Here is a 10,000-nt window from a genome sequence, read left to right on the forward strand (position 1 = left end):
AGATGCTTCACTGTTTGGCAAGTAAACATGGCGCGGTAACTTAATCACGGCGCCCGCTGAATTCCGGCGATGTCACTTTCGATTTGCGATTTACTTGTGCAGCCAAAACTTACAATAACAAAATTGAACGTAGCAAAAATCTCCCAAAATGTTTGTCGCTGATCGTAACTGTTTATATTCTATATTCACGGTTCAAAATTAATGTTGTTTTCATGTTGTAAATATGTTATTCTCGAGCGACCATCCTGGAAACGTCCATCTGCTCTTTCTAAAAACTGTGTATCAATATTTATTTACTTTTGCATCAATATTTGTTTTTACATAAAGCAAGCTAACAAAATCTGTACCTTGCTGAATTTGCATTTGTTAACGTTAATAGTATTTTCGGTCCAATGCTTCTGTTTTACGAAAGGGTATATGTCAGATGCTCAGAGGGCACGCGTGAACTTGTGGTGAAAAGAAGTTTATCAACATGTCAGCCCAGATGCCAATGTTTCTCACTTCCCATTTATTTTCTTCAATCTCTCTGGGTTCAGTACTTTGCTAGTAACCACATGTCTTCTCAGGCTATTTACCTAAGACCTCTACCATGGCACTACAATGATAGACAATACCAAAATAATATCGTGCACTGTTAGAGCTACATATTACGCAAGGACAGATCTGTTTCGTCGTACGAACGTGTGAGAACCTGTGAGCCAAAGGGCCTCTGCTGGTATGACTTCTGGGTGACCCCTTACATGGTCTTAATGACCCCCCAACTTGAAAAATTTGTCTGGAACGGTTCACGTACCGCAGGCAACCCAGTGTACCCTCACGGAGGGTCTAGTTCTTTTTTAAAATTTTATTCCCTCTGGGAATGAATTATGTCGCAGTCAGAAATCTAAATTATTTTTCTTTTTTTAGTGCATTGATCACTTCAAGGAGTGTTTGCTTACATTTCATAACGGAAAACATTTTTTTTCAAGAGCTGTTTTGATGTGAAGACCTTCTGAGTATGAACGTTACATGTTCAAATTGTCAATTAGTTCTGCCTCATTTTCCCCCTAAGGGCACAGTTACCCTTATACGTGACATCACTACATTAGTGGAGGAAGTAATGTTTAGTCTTACCGAAATAGAAAAAAAGGCTGGCAAAGCAACCTTATTCCGGCGTTTCCGCGAGGTCTTTCAAAATAAACATTGTTAAAATTCGATTAACATTCAATCCCATCTATTGCTGGTAATCAACCTGCTTTTCGTAAAATTAAAACAGTAATAATTTGATCACGTTGAAGCACGTTTCATAGAAAATCTGAGTTTTGCATCTTAGCCTCGGAAGCAAGATCCATAGGATTTGTTAGAAAAGGGTCTCTTTAGTTGAAAGTAGTGTACATTAATTCGGTACTCTATCTTTCATCTGAGTTCACGAGTTCACGGTAGTTTGGATTTCCATATACGGAACCTACACAGGCAGTATAAAGAGGGTTACATTTGAGCTGTAAAACCAAAACCAAGTTAGTTAATGTATAATAATCCAACCAAAAAACGAAGCAAAATACTGGCTGATAATATGGAAAGCGCCATTTGGGCCAATCACCTTGAAATTAGTAATGCAAAGCCGCCCTCGTATTCACTTTTCACAGTATAACAGATCGAGGACAATCGTCAAATTTGCGATTGTAAATGGCCCAAAACCTCTACGTGTGAATCTAGACTAGATCTGACTTAACCCGGCTACGTCAACCAATGCAAGAGGGCAGCTGAAAATATGATTACGTTCAAATGGTAAAAAAATATTCCCCTTGCCAAGTGATATTACATGTATGCATTGTTATCTCCAAATTCGTCTTGGCTTTTGGAGTGCAAAGCGCGGAAACTATTGATACGAGAATACTCAGCATTTTGATTTTCTTTTATGGGCAAGCTCAATAGCTTTAGTTTGAAAATATCTATTAGAATCAGGACTGGGTGTGTTTCAAAATCATTCCCATATTCATGCTAACCCAGTTTGAAAGATAAATTCAGTCATTTTTTTCAAATCGAAGGTAATGTATACACAAATCCGAAACTGAGAGACATTTTTTGTGTCATTTAGAAAAAATTTCTGGCAAAAATTTAACCCTAAAGTCAGAGATCGAGGAGAAACGAACGATGTTGTCAATGATGGGACCAGTTGGCCCTCGCATATAAAACTAATCAAAATTTCTACAAGGAATTTGGAGGGTATAAGCCAAAAACTGGCATTGGACTTGAAGTCCTGCCAGCCCGGTCTTCAACAACTGGTCTTATGCCTGATTTCAAACTCACTAAAGGTATTTCGGAAAAGTCCAACTTTTGATCAAACGAGAGCGTATTAATTTTAACTTTCTTACGAATCAGTTAATGGCTGGACAAAGCAGGAATTATTATGGTTACTCTTTTTTTAGACTTTTTTTCGAAGAGTAACAAACTTCAACATGGCGAGAGTTTCTTTACGGTCTTGTAATACTTCGTGTTACGGTCCGTGTTACGCCGGACCGGATCTTCAATACTTAGTCGAGCACTCAAGAACTGCCGGTATCAAAAGCCGTGAAGGAAAAGAACACGAAAAGACGGAAAATTAGCAGACTTACCTTTACCAAAAGCGTTTGTTCTTTCAACTAGAAGCGCAGGTAGCCACTAAAATATGAAGCAGTGTTCATTATGTTGAACTCGGCTGTGCGGCAACAGCTGAGCCGAAAGACTGAGAAAACAGCGCTGCGTGTGTCAAATAAATGATACAAACATGTTTAATTTTCTAACGTTGATTATTCAATAAACCGAGATCAGTTGTTTCCGTGCAAAGTGCAAATGGAAGTGATAAAAATCAATTTACAGGCTGCCAACAAGAATTGACACAAGAAAACAATTAGCACAGCACTTAATTCCAAGATTTGCCTATATGCAAGTAGATGTTTGGTGCTAAAAGTTTAATTTGTCCACATATAATGCTTTTATTTATATGTCCTTTCAATGCTACGAAATTGCGATGACATTGCAAGATATTTTTTTCATGAAAATGCAGTCTACGTTTACTTCCGTTCATACCTTTTTTATTCCTTTCGAACGCTAATGATGATCGATTTAGTGAAATATGAAGTAACATGAAGTAACGCCGTCTGAAATGTATATTTTCAAGCCCGGATAAAATGAAGGCTTTGCGTATAATTTCTATACTGTGGATTTTGCATACAATCAGCACAAACGAAACAAATACATAAATAACTGCTAAACAAACTACACAAAGAAACTTTATAACTCAAATGTCCGGCTTGTCTCCTTTGCTGCTGATATAGTTCATCCTAACTGAATGCCAGAAAATTTATCGCAAAAAACAGTATTTCCTATTACTTTAAAACTCTAGTTTATTCCTTTGACTGCAATACCTTGTCACCACTTAAACATCATCTGACGTCCACGCTCGTTCACCGTCGCTTTGTATTCGCACTCGGTCTGATTCAATTAAAGGCCTTTTAAGTTACACCGCTGTAAATTAATGGTCCTAAAATCGACCGATATCTTCAAAGAACATATATAGCAACTGAAGCTGAATAGAAAGATAAGATAATGGGCATCTAAAAAACCTAACTGAGCGAATGAGACTGATTGTGTTTTCAATTAACCTTTCAGCAAAATTACAATTGGTGAAAAGCTGTGTCCTTTATCGAGACGTCGGCCGACTGAACATGGCAGATTTCAGACTTTGTCCAGCAATGCGGCTGCAACATTTGGAATGAAAACTCGCAATTACCTGAAGGTAGTCAGAGACTCCGAGCGAGAGACTTTAGATTATTCAAGTGTTTTTTTTTTACAATAAACGCAAATTTCAGTAAACGCTTCTTTGAGGCATATTCAGGAAATGAAATTGTTCCTTATGATTTGAAGCAGTCAATCAATTAAAGCAGTTAGTTTACAACTACAAATTAATTTTTATCGTCAATGCAAACAAAACTTTGACCGGCAAAATTATTTCACGGAACATCTATCCGACCAAATATATTAAGAATTCTTTTCCGCAAAAAAAAATGGCAACAAAAACGACAAACAGTTCCTGCCTTGTTCGCAATCTTTGCCAACGATCGCCCAGTATAATGCTTTCCTGAAACTCGAATTAAAACTTAATTAAGTTGAAGGTTGAACTACTTGTGCACTTAAATTTAGCATTTCAGGGACATTGAACCCCCATCTTCGTTGCCTACTTTAATTTAAAGTCCCTTCTTTTATAGTTTATTTAATCGATAAGAATAATCTATACAGATTTTGGAAGTTTGACCATTCTTCTCAGACGTCTAATAAAGTAATCTCGACCTTGTTTAGAGGGTGTAAAATCCCCGAGATAAATTCTAACATTCTACCATACCATGCACGTTAATTGCTATAAGGTACACACACTTGTATAAATCAACTTGCTTCCGTCTATGTGATGAAGACTGGTCTAAAAAGTTTGCTCAAAATTTAATCTAAAATTAAAATACTCCATGATTTTCTGAAAAGTCAAGAGCAGGTTTTCTTTCGCTAGAAGAGGCTTCAATGCGTTGAGTGGAACGTTAAATCGATTTCTCGCTTTGGCGTCATTTTGGAAGGTACAATGTTACCCTAAACATAACATTACCACAAGTGGGGAATATTTCCGACAGCAGGAAGAATATTGATGTCTCTTGACCGTTTCGGAATCAAAACTGATATCTACAGAAGGGACTTGCTTCGTAAATTTTTAATATCTCTTATCTTCGCTAAAATAAAACCTGGAGAGAAGTTGAATCATCCAGATAATACTTGAGCAGACTGCATAAGCTTACCTTCAAATTGTTCAAAATTTTCTTTTCCACTATTTAGGACAACCGAAATTATATCACTGCGTAACATTAACCCGTGTTGGATTTTTTGTTTTCACTTTGAAACTGTGTTAATGGCATCACTGCTTTCAGTCCTTTCATGGTAAAATGATGATTCTTCTGTCTTGGCGACTACATCGAAAATTAACAGCTAAGTTTCGTCAAAGAAATCGTCAAAAGACACCATAGAATTAACACATCCTGAAATGAATAAAATAATAAAGCCAAAAATAAATCAATTCTCCCTCCATCTTTTAAATCTTGCACAGATTTTAAAAAGCCTAGGCTAAAATGCTTTTAAAGACTTATTTTCCTCCCTGGCTTCACTTTTCACATTAAAGCAAATTGGTTTGGGTCTCATTATCTAAATGTCCTCGAGATATAACAAGATCAGTATACAATAGGACCAATAGCTTCTGTTTCTATACAAAAGAGATCATAATCCCTTACTTCCTGTAAAACACTTGTAAAAGATGAAAAAAAACCTAGATATCACAAATCTATCGTGTGCCTGCCCGTAAATTAAAGAAAAAAAAGATTTGCTTTGGCTGTCAGTTAATCAGTAAAACTGAAAAAATAATGTTGATTAATAGACAGGGCATCGTGTTTCCAGGTTTATTGATTTAAAAGCCTTTCAGAGGCACCATGTACTTAACTTTTACGGACTGAACAATTAGTCCTGGATATTTACAAGTGACAGACTATGACGCAAATAACATAAAGTTGAGCCAGAACGCATATTATATGCATAGGCCTCAAATAGCGCTTACCAACGTACCAACAAGTAGAAAGTTTTCAGTTGTGAGTATGCGCACTTGAAAAGACTCGACATACAGACCTACAGCCTCTACCCCAGAGTTCTTCTCTTGACTGAGGGAGAGAAGACCTCTGGCGAATCCTGAAACAAAGTGTCTTCTCATTGGTTTTAGTGGAGAACAATCAAAACCGTCTCTAATTGGTGCACGAGGAGTGAGCAGGCGCCGTAAGGTTCAAATAGCCAAATTTTGAGTATAGGAACCCTACGGCGTATGTTCTCCTACCCTGTTCCAGATGGTAGGGAAAGAGAAAAGACAATGCGTGCGAAAAATGAGTGGGGGCTTAGGTCGAGGGGAGGGCCCAAGCCCCCACTCCCTTTTCCCACGCAGTTGTTTTCATTTTCCCGAGTATCTGGGAGCCAGCTGGAACAGGCTAATGTTCTCCTATAGAGTTTCCCCAGAACCCAACCTCGTCCCTAGAGTCCGCTTTTCTTTTGGTCAGCACCAAGAACACGCACTCTGGCCACTTCCAAGTGAGGAAGTCTTGGAAGTGGCCAGAATCCGTGTTCTTGGTGCTGACCAAAAGAAAAGCAGACTCAGGGGACGAGATTGCCCAAAGCTTTGGGTCGATACGAGGCTCTGGTGACGAGAATGACCGACCTAATGCTCGTTCGCAGACCCCAGTGGTTTAAAATGGATAAAGGGGAACTCGGTGAGGAAGTGAAACACACAACTGGGTTTATCAACCGAGTTGATATGGTAACTTGTTAAATATAACAATTCGCTCCCAATCAACCCTAATTGGCTGTTTATATCGTCCACCTAAATCTACTACCTTCTTCAATTCCCTACATGCCCTGTTGAACAGGATTTGGATTAAAAGGAAGAATGTTATATTGCTTGGTGATTTCAACTCTAATTTGATAAGTGATTCCCATTCAGCCCAGGACTCATCCCAGGCTGGCAAAAGGCTGAAGAGCATACTTGGCAGCTTTGGATACTCAAATCTTATTGAATCACCAACACGAGTCACTGCTAAGTCTAAGTCGTTAATTGACCTTATTATTGTTAGCCCCAATCATCGCACATCTAATATCTTAGCTAGTTCTTTGGATTTGGGGATCTCTGATCACCATCTTACATACGCAGTATTTTCTAATAAGATGAATAAACGTAAGCCCAAGATAATCACTGTTAAGAATTATAAATCAATGGACATTGAAAGTCTACAAAATGACTTAGAGGAGGCCCCATGGCATATTGTAAATTCTGTTGAAGAAATTGAGGACAGTGTTCATTTATGGGAGACTATGTTCAAAGGAATTGTGGATTCTCACATAAAAAGAAGGAAAGTTAAGATTAGAAATAAATCGCTTCCATGGATTGACATTGGGATCAGAAAGGATATGAATGAACGATACAAGTACTTGAAATCAGCGCAAGAAAAACCTGATGATAATGCTCTATGGAAACTGTACAAGATTAAAAGAAATAGTGTCAAAAAGATGTTAAGGAAAGCTGAAGCCCAATATTGGATTAAGCTAGCAGATAATGCATCCACTCCTAAAGATTTTTGGAAAATATCAAACCAAATCCTTGGTAAGAGCACAAACACAAGAACTGGTCCATTACAAGACACAGATGGCAACATAATAACTGATGAAGAGCAAAAAGCAGATTTATTGAACAAGTCGTTTTTAGATACTGCTATTAATCTTACAAGGAACCTAGCCCAGTCCCCATTGACACTACTTGTTTTATAAATAGGGTTACTCCGACTATTGAAAATTTTTCTATTTCATGGGATGAGATCAAGAATGATGTTCTCAAATCCCTTCAACCAAATAAGTCGGTGGGCCCTGATCAAGTTTCACCTAAAGATCTTAGATTAGCTCAGGATTCTGTGATACAAGGGTTGTTTGAGGTTTTCAAAATGAGCAGGGATTGTTGTAGATTTCCCCAGCAGTGGAGGGAATCCTTACTGCTCTTTTTAAAAAAGGGAGTAAATTGGATCCTAATAATTATAGACCTATATCTTTGCTCAGTGTCCCAGGAAAACTGCTTGAAAGGGTTGTATGTAAGTCCTTTGATGATCATATTTTATCTAATAGTATTTTAACTAATAAGCAATGGGGCTTTAGAAAAGGTTATTCAACTGAACGTCTTCTGCTACATCTTACTGAAGCTTGGAGAGAGGCTTTGGATGGAGGTCGCAAGGTTGGAGTGTTATTCATTGATTTCCATAAGGCTTTTGATTGTGTAAATCACACTATCCTTGTTGAAAAACTTAAAGGAATTGGAGTTATGGGTAGTATGTGGAATTGGATCAATGATTACCTCTCCAACCGTGTGCAAAGGACTCAAGTTAATGGTATAAGATCGGATTTAAGACCTGTTAAAGTTGGAGTACCCCAAGGGTCCTTATTAGGTCCCAGACTCTTTGCAACTTATGTAAATGATTTACCAGATCATGTTAACAGAGGGGCGTTATATATGTATGCGGACGATACAACAACTTGAATTTTTGTAATAGGCGACACTGTTGATGAGATCGTTCTTGTTTTACAAGAGGTTCTTGACCAGGTGTATACCTGGTGCCTTATGAATAGACTGATTATTCACGACGGTAAATCTGAGGCAATGATTTTGAGCATTAATCCCTTCATTGGTCTTTTGAAACCTCTGAAGTTGGGTGAGGATTTTATTCAGTACATATCCTCTACTACTTGTCTCGGGGTTACCATCAATGATAAACTGTCTTGGTCTCAGCATATTAAATCAATTTGTGTGTCATTCAATAGTAAAGTCAAAATGCTGAGACGTATAAGTTTTTTACCCAAATCTATGCTAGAAACTCTGTACTTTAAGACTGTAATCCCAAGTGTCCTCTATGGGGTTGTGGTTTGGGGCTCTGGCTCCAAATTTAAAGAATTAGAATGGATACATATTAGAGCTGCTAGACTAATTCATAAGTTGCCAAAGGGCATGACTGATGAAAATATTTTAGCAAGAGCGGGGTGGATGCCTCTTGAATATTTTTATAAATTTCGTATTTTAATGATTACTCATAAGGCTTTTTATAATTTAGGTTTAGAGGAAATAAATTCATTAGTTGTTAGGACCTGTAAGAGCTATAATCTTAGGAAATCTTTAAATATTTTAGTTAATAGACCAAACACTGAGCTCGGTCGTAATTCCTTTGTACACAGGGCTGCAATCGCCTGGAATTCCCTGTCTGATAGTGTAAGATCTTTTTCTAATCAAACAGGCTTTAAAAATGGACTGAAGCAGTTAAAACATACTGTTATGAATGTCACTTTTGAAAAAGACAGCTCAGAAGTTTATAATAAGCATGCCGATTTTTATTAATACATATTTTATGCTTTATTTATTTTTAGCGATTATTTATCTTCTTTATCTAAAGTATAATCACTACCATATGTATGTATTGTTAATTTTATTACAGTAGGTCCACATCAGCTGTAAAGTTGCTTTTTTTCCTCTTGACCTGCTTTACTAAATAAAGGTATGTATGTACGTATATGTATGTATTTACGAGGAATTTCTTTACGGTAGTCAATTTGCCATTTAAATACCCTGGAAACCTCTTAAACAAACCAACGGTTAGCGCTAATCAGACTTCGAGAAACCGACCCCAGATGTTCAAAAGCTCATTATCGCTTACCCTCGATTAAACAACGACCAGTGTTTCAAAATTTCCCCTTGAAAGTTGCCTCGACAACATAAAATTAGGATCAACGAAAACGAAATTCCAAGTCAAACTTGAGGGGGTGGAAATCTTTTGAAAACATCTTGTAAATCATAGCGCCAAACTTACATCTTCCCCTCATCCAGGATTAGGCTTTGTACTTTTTTATCAATTAAGTTTAACGCGTCAGTAGAAATCCAATTAAGAAGGCAATCCATTTGCTGCCGGCTGCAAAACAGTACTTACAACACTTTGTAAACCCCACTCTGAGATGAAACTCAGGCGACTATCACAGAGTAGTTTTCAGAAACAATATCAATCGTAGTTTAGAAAAACTAATCAGCCGAGAAATTCTATGTGAAAGACTCTGTACCACTGAAGGCGTTTTGTATTACAAAGAATAGGTGGGTTGCCTGTGGGTGTGACGTAAGAACGTGCGACTGTGCAATATCAAGCGGAAACGAGGTTGCTTAGTTTCAACGACAATTGAGCATTTCATCATTCTTTTCAATGCATCTAGATATTGGTTGCAAACCTCCCATGTACAAATAATAGGAAATATGCTAAATATTATACATTGCAAAATTTAATGTCAAATTTGTTGGTTTATCATTACATGAATGAATTCATATTCAAATATTTTTAATTAAATACAGAATTGAAACCGTTGAAGGGTAGGAATTTTCGGTTCTAAGGATTTT

General features: G+C 37.3%; 2 protein-coding genes across 8 annotated transcripts in view; both read right to left on the reverse strand.

Moving 5' to 3' along the window:
* LOC138002530 (adrenocorticotropic hormone receptor-like) overlaps positions 1–3,029 on the reverse strand; it is a 30,389-nt gene extending 27,360 nt beyond the window's left edge. For all 3 annotated transcript variants that reach the window (XM_068848657.1, XM_068848616.1, XM_068848581.1), the window contains exon 1: positions 2,595–3,029. The gene's annotated coding sequence lies outside the window, so the exon portion shown is untranslated. The remainder of the gene's footprint in view (positions 1–2,594) is intronic.
* Positions 3,030–9,894: 6,865 nt separating this feature from the next.
* The window catches only part of LOC138002233 (furin-1-like), a 30,045-nt gene continuing 29,939 nt past the window's right edge, over positions 9,895–10,000 (reverse strand). For all 5 annotated transcript variants that reach the window (XM_068848377.1, XM_068848413.1, XM_068848460.1 and 2 more), the window contains one exon: positions 9,895–10,000. This exon is cut by the window's right edge and continues 390 nt beyond it. The gene's annotated coding sequence lies outside the window, so the exon portion shown is untranslated.

This window comes from Montipora foliosa, chromosome 1, assembly GCF_036669935.1.
Source record: "Montipora foliosa isolate CH-2021 chromosome 1, ASM3666993v2, whole genome shotgun sequence".
Taxonomy (NCBI): Eukaryota; Metazoa; Cnidaria; class Anthozoa; order Scleractinia; family Acroporidae; genus Montipora; species Montipora foliosa.